The following is a 13,726-nucleotide window of genomic DNA, read 5'->3' as shown; positions in this document are numbered from 1 at the left end:
CGGCCGGTGCGTCCGCAGGTCCCAGGCGCGCGGCCCCGTAGCCACTTTCCTGAATCAAACCCTCGCCCTCACAGGGGTTTCTGAGGTCCCTCCTTCGCCCGCCCTCCCCCGCACCTCCCCTCGCTGCCATTACTCACGGCCTCGTTTTTAATGAGCCGATTTGCTGTCTAATCGTCGGATTAGTTCCACAGTCGCCCCCGGGCGGGCACCCTCCCCGCGCAGGGCCAGGGGCCGAGAGGTCCGTGCCTCCTATCGCCCTGATTCCAATTCTGATTAGAACAGGCGCGCAGCCTGGGAAATGGAGCCAAAGGAAATGTGTTTCTACGACGCGTGGACGGTGGTGATCTCCGAACTAGAGCATTGCTCTCTTCATGGGTCAGAGGCTGCAAACGGGCAGGTGCAGGTGGGGGGAGCTCAGAGGCCGCAGACCTGGGCAGGTGCAGGTGGGGGGAGCTCAGAGGCCGCAGACCTGGGCAGGTGCAGGTGGGGGGAGCTCAGAGGCCGCAGACCTGGGCAGGTGCAGAGGTGGGGGCTCCTGGGGGCGCATGCTGAGCCAGGCAGGAAGCTGGCTTAACCAGAAGATGAGTGAGTGACCATAACTCAGCGCCCTCTTCCTGAAGGAACTGCGCTCGGGTCGGGAACGTCCGGGGGTTCCTGTGAGCGTCCGCAATGACCTGCCCACAGCTGAGTGGCCACACAGGAGCCAGGAAAGCAAGCTCGGGGCTCTATTCGGTTCCCACCTTGTGTAACTGTAAAACTTTATGCTCCTGATTTATTTCCGGTTACAAAAGGAGTGAGGACAAAGGCAGACAGTAACTTTAAAAAGAGTAAAATAAGAGTCGCACCATTTCAGGATACACATGACCGGCAGTCTGGCATGTATCTGTCCAGAATTTTCCATCCACGTATTATGTGCATGGAAGAAGTCCTCTTACCTATTCCATGTTATACCCTGTACAGCTCACTAATGTAAACTGGTTAATATGTCCTCATTATTTTTAGCTACGAAATAGTTCGTGTGAAGGTGCCACAGTTTCTTAGCTATTTTGCCTTCGTTTAATGTGTTACCTTGAAACGTAACGTCGAACACGGTGTGGACGAAAGGGGCCACACGCTGACCTGACAAGCTCAGGGAAGGCCTGCGTGGCAGCCTAGCAGACTCAGAGACCTAAAGTAACCACAAAAGATGGTCTGAAATTAAACTTTGACTAAAAGCAGTTATGGTGGGCAGTTATGTCCTAAGCCAGTATCTTCACTGACAAGATCAACTTTGATCCTTACTGAGCCCATTTGCCTTTTTGCCTCTAAGATAACATTCCTTTGAAGTGTCTGGGTAACTTGTAACTTCCCTTTTTCTGGAACCCCTGGGGCATAACCAAATGTTCTGGGCGCCAGGGCAGATACTACAAATTCCTTCATTATCATGTTGATTGATCCTGCACCCACCTAAGTATGTGTCCATCATTTTACTTTTTATCCTATCACAGAGGTTTCCCCGCTTCGCTTAATCCCACCTCCTTAAATCTGTCACCAATGAATTTCATGTATAAATACGAATGTAACCCTGCCATTCTCCGGAGCACTATCTCAATTCATTGAGGTTCTGCTTCCCGGCATATGTCGACAGTTTGGCTCAAATAAACTCACAAAAATTCTTTACAGGTTTCAATGGTTTTTTTTACGTTAACATTAATTGGCGTAGTCGTGGCAGGATTCCAAAGAAGCTCACCCGGTACCACCTTGCGGGCTCGGACTCGGTGCTAGGATCCAGCAAGGGGCCCATTGAGCCCCGCCGGCTCCCCGCCGTACCAAGTGAACTTGGGTGAGTTTTCTCTTGGATCCAGAACCTTCCCTTCCTTTGGTGGAAGGTCGGACTTTATTTGAGCTGTTTTAAAATCCTCGAGGTGGAATTGGGGTTGATTAGGACCCCAGGTTAAGGGTTCACAGCGGAACCTAGGCTAAGGCAGGACTGGAGGAAAAAATGGGTGGCTGGTTTTGATTTCGGCTCTTCAGACTAGAATTGCTTTCTGAGAGTCTGAGCAAATAAGAAAACCTTCACTGTATAAATGGCTTATCTAGGGGGCCACCTTAAGGCTTGGTCTGCCCGGGCCCTAAACCTTTCCTGTGGTTTTAGACAGCCGGGAGAGAAACTGAGGCCACATTTGACCCACTGCATAACATGTCTAGAAAGTTTGCTCAGACTACAGATATTCAATAATAATAAAAAATTAACATGGGAAATTGTGCCTCCAAGGCCAGAAACTCCCGAGACACCAGCCCTCATTTAATACTCCTGATAGGAAGCCTTTACTTGCAAGTACTTTAAAATATTAACTGAGAAATGGCTAAAATGCAGTTTGTTTGGGGTACCTATGTTAATATTTTGCATGCAGAAATTAGAAAATGCCGGCTCTGAAATTAAACTGAATGAGTACATGGGAAGCATATCTTGATTTGAAAATTGGAAGCTTCTAGAGAAAAGCACAGGAAAAATTTATTCTAATAAGATGGAATTTAATAAAATTTTAGAGACTGTCTCAGAACTATTCTGAAGTTAATTAATGTCTACACCCTGTTTTTCCTTTAGCCCATTGTTTGTTTGTTTTTTGAATAGTCCATTGGGAATATACTGAAATTCTAGAGAAGGGAAGTTCCTGAACCAGGGACAAAAGACACTGCTTTGGTAGTTTCTAATGCTGGACATTCTTTGCTGTAAACTTTAGTGTGTTCTGTGCGCCTTGATGTTTTTGTGTCTTTGTTGTAGTGAAATAGGAAAAAATTTTAAAATGTCTTTCTATTAATCATGACTTTGGGAAAATACGCCATTTGAGTCATTTGCTGAAACTTCCCCAAAGCAGGATGTGGGGAAGGGGAGAAGGGAACTCATGGTGGTCCAATATGGACGCCTCCTCCCCAAGTATTCTGATTTAAAATCTCCTTCTCGTAATTGAAAAGTTTTACAAAATTTAAAAATGCGTCTGGTACTTCTGTTCACATGTAAAGAGAAAAGCTGGTTTAAAACTAATGCGCGCAATTGTCCTCTTTTTGGACATTTAGATAGAGTTTTAAACTGGAGTCTCTTCACACATGTACAGAATAAAACCCAAGACTGATTATTTCTTAGAAAAAAAAAATGGCGAATTTTACCCAGGGAAGAAATGCAGGCTTGTTCTAGCAACAAGCCTCCAAAAGAAAATTCAGTAAAATTGTCTCTGTTACAAAAATTTGCCGAAGTAAATGACTTAATAATAATAATTGGATTTGAATCTCAAGAAATTATGTAGCTACAAATTTGCTTCTTGACTTTCCCCAGAGAAAAATGGTCGTTTTAAAGTCAAGGGATGGGCCAGGCCTGTTTTGCCAGCCTCAGGTGTGGTTTTCCAGAGCTGCTGGGAACTTGAGACCTTAGAGTTTACTGAGTCAAATGATAAAAACTTATGTCTAGGTATTTTGAAGTGACATAATACATAATGTTGATCTGAGTATGCCTCGTACGAAATCTAGAGGGTAGAATTGAATCTGTTGGTTGATTGTGTCTTATATTTTTGAAGTTTATTCTTAAAAATGTTACTGATGTTAAGGTTCGGGTTGAATTGGGAGAAATGTGTAGCTGTGGTAGCTAGATGCCTAAAATGTAGAAATTTTTGAGAAAATAATTTTTGCTTTCTCTGAAATAATTAGGAATTCAAAATATGCTGCTTATTGGTCTGAAAAAGAAAGAAAGAAAGAAAGAGGATTAACTCTGTGATCTCAACTGAAATTCTTAATACAAAAAAAAACAGTTTAAATTTAATTGCAAAGAACTCGCAGAGCCAGGTGCAGACAGGAGGCTCTCAATGGGGTAGGGTAGCAGCTGCCCCGTCAGGGAATGGACAGCCAAGAGTCAGGATCCCCATGGGGGCATCTGCCAGTGATGCTCTGGTGTTTGCTTTTCACAGATTGGGAGTTTATGAATTATTTTCAATGCTGAAAACACTGCTTGCAATAAGCCATGTGCCTCATTTTAAAATCTTACATATTTATATTATAGAAAAGCAAAGTTTTTATCAAATCTACAACCATGCCACCTTTAAATTTTGTCATTTGTGGACAGCTTTATTCTGATGCATTTGTAAGGTATATTATATGTTTAGAAAAACCCATGAAAAGGACTCTGACTTAATCTAAATTGCAGGTTTTTAAGCAGGTCATATCTTTGAACTGGATGAAGATTTATAGAACTTCAAGGAATAACTGAATTCAAAACCTACTGGCAAATAATCGGGATAAACAAAAATAACTATGGGACTAAATGAATTAAGGATAATTATTCTTATGACTGTTTAAAATATTGTTGACTTTTAAATCTTTTGTTTCCCAAATATAAGGAAAAGTAAAGAGCAGACATTCTGCATTATAGGAACTTACAAAATTGGTAATAGATTCATTTCACAGTGCACTTCCGGGCGACGAAGATTTCAAAGATCATGGCTTACAACCAGGAGATTTGGTGTGTTGGAAAAGATACCAAATAAAAGACTTTCTCCAACCTCGTTGGAGACGACCTTACCAGGTATTACTAACTAACCCATGTGCAGCCAAACTTAAAGGAGTTAGCTTTGGATTCACATTTCTCATTTGAAAAAGGCACCTGACTGTGAATGGACATCTACTTCCATCTCTGACACCCATCTCCATCTGGAGCGGAGATCAAAGACTTTTCAAGGACCAGAAACAGCAGAGGTCTTTCAAGGATGAGAAGTTGCTGACCACGAAGGCAGACAGCTATCCCAAGATGACGTCAAAAAGGCCTGTATACTCACAAACTGATATTGCTAGCTGTGGTGATTCAAAGTTTTTAATGGGGAATGTTATCTGTCTTTATTGTTTAAGTATGTGTCTTTGTTTAAAATTATTTAGCTAGTAAAATTTCTGTTTGTGTCTCTTAAAAAAAAAATGAATGTATTACTAATCTGAGGAATGTTAATTATTTACATGTCACCTAAAAATTAAGGCTAAGAGTTCTAACTAACTGGAAAGTATGGCTTAGGTGTGATGGAGGAAGGTAAAGAGAAATACTTAATGGAAGGTCTGAGGCATGGCTATGCATTTTTGAAGGACAGAGAAAGAGGGTTTGAAGGCTAATTTGAAAGTGTGAAATGTATGAAGGTTTTGTATGTAATGAGAAGGAAAAGAGAAATGTTAAAAGAAAGTTGAATGCATGATAGGCCAGTAAGCTGAAACAAGTAAAATAGGGAAACTGAGCAGAAATCCTATCTTCCTTAAACCAAGGACACTTGGGAGTAAATAATTTGCATTTGCCTCCCTAAACAAAGGTTAAATCATTTATGTCAATCTGATTAGTGTTATTTGCTGTCCACACCCAAGGACAAATGAAGTTAAAAAAAATTAAGCCTTATTTTGATTAGTTCTTTTAGAATGTATGTTAAGGAATTTTAAAATTGCTCAGACCTTGCTGCCTTGGGTCGGGTTCTGCGTGTGTAAGAAGGGACAGAGTAAGGTTTAGCAGCAGGAGTGAAGAGGCAGGCAGGGCAGGAGCAGGCCAGAAGAAGCTGGAAAGGCCATCCAAACCACCCAGCGCTATCGGCCAGAGCCGCCTGAGGCAGACCTCCTCGGACTGACAACAGCTGACTCTGACTGGGACAGACTGGGCTCTTTCCAAATGGGCCCCCATGAGTCGATGGTTGAAATGAAAATCGGGGGCCAGACTGGGAACTTTATGGTTGATACAGGGGCAGAGCACTCGGTAGTTACTCAGAAGGTAGCTCCCCTCTCAGGACAGGAAGTCACCATTATTGGAGCTACCGGGACCACAGCTGCAGACTGTTCTGCCACCCCCTCTGATGTCAGTTAGGCGGCCACCAGGTGGTTCATAAATTCCTGTGTTTGCCAGAATGCCTGTACCCCTTTCTTGGATGTGATCTCTTACAGAAATTACAAGCCACCCATAAGCCTGTTCGAGACGCCCTGCGAGTGCCACCTCGGACTCTGTACATCCTTTCCAGCCTGGGGACTCGGTGTGGGTAAAGAAGCTCACTACCTAAGGACTCACCCCAACTTGAAAAGGACTATACACTGTCGCCCTGCTGACGGCATCCAGACCTGGCTACACCACTCCCAGCTCCTGCACCAGGAAACGGCCTTGATCCCGGCAACCAGCGGCCTCACCCGTGAGAGCCAGGAGGAGGCTCGACGTCCGCAAGAGTGGAACTGGACTTCAGTGAGGACAGTACTAATGGGGACCATGGCACTAGGGCACTTGGTAACTGTAAGACCATTTTTTTTTTTCTAGCCAGTGAGAAAGTCCAGGGACAAGTGGGGCTAGATGCACAAGGGGACAGAAGAGCAGGAACAGAATAGAGAATGCCCCTAAAATAAGTGGGGTGAGTAAATGAAAATTAAATGTGCCAAACTGGCAGTTTAGAAAAATTAATTCGGTCTAACTACTTGTAGTTAGAGGGTAGTACAATCCCCTAACTAGTAAAGATGAGTCCATGATTTGGCTCATGTACATAAAACCAGTAGGGAATGAAGTGTGGTACATATTTGCTTTGCTTAGCAGTGGAAAAGTTATTTGATTTTCTGAATTGTATACATCATCCCATTCAATTGAATGACCATCCCATTGATTGTGATCTTACTGGTTTTGGAAAGCACATTCTTCTGTACCTGGGAAACAGGACAGCGCAATTATCCTAGGTTGTTTTAGTGACCACAGATAATGCATTCCAGTTGACTCAGTGGTCCCAAGGCCAGGGCAGCACAATTACTCTAAATTTAATGAGTTCCTGGCAACTCAGTGGTCTCAAGACCCGAGGGCTCTGGATAAGGTGTTTCTGTCAATCCAGTGACCCCGAGACCCAGAACTATAATTCTGCTTCTGTAAACTGTTCTTTTGCAAACCAGGTTCCTCATTCCAAACCCTGGGATGTAACCAAGACCTTTGTGATTTTTGTGTTCATGATATGTAAATGTTATACTAGATGCAGAAAAGCAAAACTTAAGACAAATAGCAAAAAGACTCGGATCATGATGGCTCAAAAATTAGAAATGATCCAGAATACTTTTTAACCAGGACGTATAGGACCTGACTGCCTTCCATTTATCTGCCCTTTTTTAAATAATAATAATTGGACCTTAAATGCCATCTAAGGTTATGGTCTTGCCCCATCCCCAGTGGTCCACCTGTTCAGCAAGACATGCTGACACTGAGACATCCTAGGAATGAGCCTTCCTAGCACCGTGGGACTCCGTTATCCAACCAAAAGGTTGGTCATCAATGCATCCTTTGGATTGATTTATGACCAAAAGGGGGAAGTGTGGACGAAAGGGGCCACACGCTGACCTGACAAGCTCAGGGAAGGCCTGCGTGGCAGCCTAGCAGACTCAGAGACCTAAAGTAACCACAAAAGATGGTCTGAAATTAAACTTTGACTAAAAGCAGTTATGGTGGGCAGTTATGTCCTAAGCCAGTATCTTCACTGACAAGATCAACTTTGATCCTTACTGAGCCCATTTGCCTTTTTGCCTCTAAGATAACATTCCTTTGAAGTGTCTGGGTAACTTGTAACTTCCCTTTTTCTGGAACCCCTGGGGCATAACCAAATGTTCTGGGCGCCAGGGCAGATACTACAAATTCCTTCATTATCATGTTGATTGATCCTGCACCCACCTAAGTATGTGTCCATCATTTTACTTTTTATCCTATCACAGAGGTTTCCCCGCTTCGCTTAATCCCACCTCCTTAAATCTGTCACCAATGAATTTCATGTATAAATACGAATGTAACCCTGCCATTCTCCGGAGCACTATCTCAATTCATTGAGGTTCTGCTTCCCGGCATATGTCGACAGTTTGGCTCAAATAAACTCACAAAAATTCTTTACAGGTTTCAATGGTTTTTTTTACGTTAACAACGGCAACACACCGCTGAGCACATCGGTTTGTCTCACTCCGGTGTTTCCCCAGAACCGGCTTCCAGGGTAGCAACCGTGAGCCATTCACGCAGGTCAGGACCCCCGTCTGATCATCGGCTCAACAAGTCGCTTTGAGGGCGAGAACACGGACGCTAATCAAGCACCAGAAAGCCTGGACCCGCACTCAGTCAAGGCCTCTGTGTACTCGCCCTCATTTTTTTAACCCTTCCCTTTACTCAGGAATAATGTAAACACAGTACAGTGCTCCGGCTTTAAGGGTGATGGGTTTGACAAGTGAGTGCGCCCATCATTAGAGCCACACATGCACCTCCCAGCGGCCCCTCCCAATGCAGACTGTGTCCGTCACCGAGGAGGCCCCAAGCGCCCCTTCTCTGCCGCCTCCACACCCAGAAGAAGCAACTGCCATGACCTGTTCGCTATAGATGGTTCTAGATCTTCTAGGGCAGCGGTCGGCAAACTCATTAGCCAACAGAGCCGAATAGCAACAGTACAACGACTGAAATTTCTTTTAAGAGCCAAATTTTTTAAACTTAAACTATGTAGGTAGGTACATTGTTATTAACTTAATCAGGGTCCTCCTAAGCTGGCCTTTGCTAAAACCGTCCTCAGTCTGATTGAGGTACGTTCGCTGAGGTCGACCCCTTCCAACTCTCCCATCCACCCTCGTCTTGTATACTTGTTTCAGATAGACGAGTGTGGATGGGAGAGCTGGAAGGGGTCGACCTCAGCGAACGTACCTCAAAACAATGTACCTCCCCCGTGCTGCATATCCCGCGGTCACCCTGCGCCGCATCTCCCATCGCCCTACCGACCGACACCCCCCACTTCTTCTAACGCCACTCCTTCAAAACAGACTCGCCCAGGCCGAAAACCGACTTCTGCTCACAAGCCACGAAGCTTCAATCGCGCTGTACGTGAGCGCCCACACGTGGTATTTTGTGGAAGAGCCACACTCAAGGGGCCAAAGAGCCGCATGTGGCTCGCAAGCCACGGTCTGCCGACCACTGTTCTAGGTCTTCATCATACACGGCATAGCCTCATGCATCCTGTTCCCCAATTAGCGTGATGTGGGGTGTTTTCTTTCTTTCTTTCTTTCTTTCTTTCTTTCTTTCTTTCTTTCTTTCTTTCTGTTGATTTCAGAGAGGAAGGGAGAGGGAGAGAGAGAGAGTTAAACATCAACGATGAGAGAGAATCACTGATCGGCTGCCTCCTGCATGCCCCCTACTGGGGGTCCAGACACAACCCGGGCATGTGCCCTGACCAGGAATCGAACCATGACCTCCTGGTTCCTAGGTCAACACTCAACCACTGAGCCACGCCGGCCGGGCCAGCATGGTGCTTCTGAGACTCCCCCGGCTGCTGCAAACATCTGTGTTAGCTCCTTGTCACTGTCGTGTGGCTCACTGACCGTGAACCCGCTCCCACCCGCAGCCCCGTTCTCTGTCTCCATAGATTTGCCTTCTCCCGACATTTCACGTGCGTGGCATCATTGAGCACGTGGTCTCCTGTGCGTGGCTTCTTTGCCTGAACGTGAGGGACCAGACTCCTTCTGCTCGTCCTTTGCACCCGTGGGTCCTGCCCCACCTCCTCCCTTCCTGGCCTCCTCCCCACGGTCGTCCTGGGGCTGTTCTGAGGGACGGCTTGAGACCCGGCGCTTCCATAACGTTCTCTCAGAGTCGCTCCAGTCACGGTTCCTGGCGCCCTTCCTCCCGTTCCGCACAGTCACCTCCATTTTCTCGCTGCAAAATGAAGACTCTTTACGGAGAGTGTTGGGCGCGTTTGGAACAAAATGAATGTTCCCTAAAAGCGTGCTGACTGGGCTCTGCCTGCGTCTCCCCTTCGCCAGCGGCCGCTTCCGCTCCGAGCTGGGGCCGCGCTGAGCCATCACTGGACGCGACGCTGGGCGTGTGGCTGCCCGTGTCTGCGCGTCTCAGGCCCCAGCAGCCGCAATGGGCCGGGGGCCGCCCACGGCCCAGACACCCCACGCACCTCCTCTCCTCAGTTCCCCCTGAGCCCCAAGATCCCAGGAACTGTCCGTTCCGTGGGGGTGGGCTCAGGGCCTGTGGTTGATCTTCGTTCCAGCCTCTGCGCACGGCTACTGTCTCTCATGAGCAGGTGCAAAGGGAACGGGTGTCATGGACAGAGGCATGCGTGCACACACGTGAGACCTCCCAGTGAGCGCGGGTACCTCCGCGGCCACCTCCGGAGACCACCCGGGCAGGATGGGCGTCGCTCTGGCTAGGAGTCCGGGTCGGATGGTGCAGGGATACGTAAGGGTCCGTACTTAGGGCACATCCGTTTGTCAGAAACACAGACGAAAGGTAAGCGCTTAGCCATGGAGCTGTCGTGGGGAAAGGACCGAACCCATCACAGGTGAGCCGTGGCCCTCACACCCACAGTCCCTTGTCCCAGGCGGAGCCACAGGCTGTAGGCGTGCGGTGTGCCCCGTGCCCCGGTCACACCCATTCCCCCCGCCGATCCGGTCACCTGCCTGCTTTCCTCCTGTCCGTGTAACCTGGCAGCAAGCATTCGGGAGCAGCTACTCTGGGCAGCACCGACCGAGGGCCGGGACCGGAGAAAGCTCCCAGCCCTGCTGGGCTCCCTATCGGGGCAGCGCCGGGACCGTGTGCCCGGGAAGGCACGGGCTCAGCTACCGGACAGACACGCCGCCACGGGGTGAGCGTATCCGCGTCTCATTCGATCCTCACGGGTCGCCAGGAGGCGCGGACATGCCGCCCGTGTCCAGCCGGCCGCTCTGGCTCGGATCAGAGAGGCCGGGAGCTCGGCCACGGCACAGAGCTAACGCGTGCGAGCGCTGGAAGGAAGCTCTTTACCCCAAAGCTGTGTCTCGCCTGCTGCCCGCCTGCTTCTCAGCGCGAACGAGGGTGTGACGCTCGTCCCTGGACGGGCGCCAAGTCGGCGGGACTCACTGACACCGATGAACCCCACATCATGGGGACAGCAGCGGGGCGTTCACATGGCAGCACCCCGAGTCCGAGAAAGGGTGAGACACCAAGTGTGAAACGGGAACAAAAGAAGAGCGTGACTTGTCTCTGGGGCAGTTCATGGGGTAGCTCTGATGTCACCACTGCAGCTGCCTGAACCCCCCCCCCCCCGTTTTGCTAAAATGTTTCCGTTTCTCTAGTCCTAAGAATACAACTTACAGAAAGAAAATGTAATGCATAACAGCCACATCGTCTTCCCCCAAACCTAACAAAGTCGGAGTTATCCCAGCCCTGGCCGGTGTGGCTCAGTGGCTAGAGTGTCGGCCTGCGGACCAAAGGGTCCCGGGTTCGAGTCGGTCAAGGGCACGTACTTCAGTTGCAGGCTCCTCCCCGAGCGGGGCCTCCTACAGGAGGCGACCAGTGGATGTCTCTCTCACACGGAGGTTTCTCTGTCTCTCTCTTGCTCTCTCTTCCACTCTCTCTAAAAATCAGTGGGGAAATACGCCCTGGCGAGGATTCACACACAAAAGCCGGCGTGGCCCCCGGGAGCCGTTCGGTGTGGTCGTGGGCAGGGCCGTGTTATTGCTGATCAGGCAGTGCTCACGCCTTGCCCTCCACCGGCAGGGGCCTGGGCTGGAGGCTCAGGAGTGAAACACGTAGGAAGGGGGCCCGGGGCCCTGCTCCCCTGTCACACTCCGCCTCCGGGTTTGATGCTGTGAATCGTGTCGCCGAGGACACGCTGGTGTTTGCGATCGTCCCCGTCACCCCAGAAGGGCCTCGCCGACCCCGCGCCTCCAGCGGGAGCAGCAGATTCTGAGCTAAACTTAGCGCCGCTCCACTCAGCGCCGGCAGCAGAGGCGGCGGCAGGATGGAGCCGAGCCTGGGAGGGAGCGGGGGCGCGCGCGAGCGCGCACACACACACACACACACACACACACACACGCACGCACGCACACGTGGGCGGCCGAGCATCTGCCCGCGCCATGGAAACGGCGGTTGCCATGGAGAGCAGGCGCCATGGCGACGCGCGGAGCAGATGCCTGCGAAGCCGCCTGACGCTGGGACATCAGACTCCGCAGAGTCTTAAACAACAGGACAGGAGGGAGCCGGGCCTCTCAGCCTCCTCCCGCCCGTGGGAAAGCGGGTGGCCCGCGTCGGGGCGCCTGCACCTCGCTAGGGGCCTGGCAGGCAGCGAGGGGGAGACATGGCCGCTGTGTTTCTCTGTGGCTGCCCCGCACACCGTTGGACGTGTTCTGCGAAAGCCCACGAAGCATTACAGATGGAGAGGGAGCGCGGGCGGAATTGAGTTAAGGGCCGGCGCCCGCTGGGGAGGCCGGAATGGATGCGTTTCCTCTCACGCACCGTTAACAGGCCCCCCGGATGCCCCCGTCACCACGCTCTCCAGAGCCCTGGACGGCCGGTGCATTTGTTTACGGTGATCACGCTGCTCAGTAAGGGACTCGCTGTTATTAAACAGATCCATCACGGCGCGGCCGAGCCTGTGCGGCGTTCCAGGTGGGAAAAGGCGAGAGGGAGGGGCAGAGCCGTTCCCACAGAGCCCGGGAGAGCAGAGCCACGCAGTAAGCGTTCGCTTCTACGGGTATGAGCCCGAGAGGCAGGAAACTGGATGTCCAGATTAGTCATCGGAAACATTCTTTAAAAATATTTGTTATTGACCTCAGAGAGGAAGGGAGAGGGAGAGAGATGGAAACATCAGTGATGAGAGAGAATCATGGATGGGCTGCCTCCTGCACGCCCCACACTGGGGATCGAGCCCGCAACCCGGGCCTGTGCCCTGACCGGGAATCGAACCTGAGACCCTTCAGTCCGCAGGCCGGCGATCTACCCCCTGAGCCACACCGGCCGGGCGGCCATTGAAACGTGTGTTGGGAAGGGAGGGCTGAGAAGCCGTCCGCGCCTCCGTCTCCTCTGGTGCGTTTACTAAGGAGCAAAGGGTGCTGCGAGGAGGGGCGTGAGGACATTGCCTGTCCCCTCCCGGCCCTGTCACCGGCTCTCCCGGCCCAGCCTGAAACCGGGAGCCACGCCGGCTGCTCGAGCGTGTGGCGTCTGAGGGCCACTGCCTGGGACCGGGCTCCCTCGGGCCTGGTTGGTTGAAATGCGGGTGCAGGTGTGCAGGGGGCGTGGGCGGGACTGGGGGTGCCCCTGCTCGGAGCCACAGCCCCCCGCGCTCAGCACAGGAACGTTCAGGTTCCTGCTCGTCTTCGGGGCACGGTGTCCAGGATGTTTCAGGGCAGCTTTTCCTAAAGACGCTCTCCCACCACCTCGCCCTCCGCGAGGCAGCTCGCCCGTCTCCACGGCCCCCGTGCAGGGAAGCAGCGAGGCCGAGGGTGTGCGAAGCGGCCCCCCCGTTCAGGGCTGACCGACTGAATTGGCCGAGACAGCCTTGTGGACATGGGGGCGGTTTTACCCCCTTTCTTGTAGCCACTCAGTGGGAGGCCTCTGTGGGACGCGCCCCGCAGGGTTTCAGGAGGGGCCGCCTGGCGTCCACCCTCGGCCGCAGGGCACCCTCGGGGCCGGGAGAGGGGGGACCCTAGGCAGGCGCCCTCCGGGAGGAACTGGGCCAGGGCTCACCTGGGCCCTTTCCCTCTGCTCTTGGCGGGAAGTCAGTGGCGCTTCTGGGACCAGCGAAGGGAGGAGGGCGAGGCTGGGACCCACACCACCCCCTCCCCCCAGGAGAGGCAGCTGTGTCCCTGAGCCACCAGGGAGCAGCAGGGCCACGGGTTCTCTGTCCTTTGCAGCGAGGTTCGGCCTCAGAAACACACCCCCTGCGAACAGCCTCCGGGAGATGGAGGGGGCTGGCAGGTCCCGGTCCAGCGGTTCTCA

The sequence above is a fragment of the Myotis nattereri genome (genome assembly GCF_964212035.1).
Source record: "Myotis nattereri genome assembly, chromosome: 18".
In the NCBI taxonomy this organism is placed as follows: domain Eukaryota; kingdom Metazoa; phylum Chordata; class Mammalia; order Chiroptera; family Vespertilionidae; genus Myotis; species Myotis nattereri.
The sequence above is the reverse complement of the archived record's forward strand: the minus strand, read 5'-3'. Positions refer to the sequence as shown.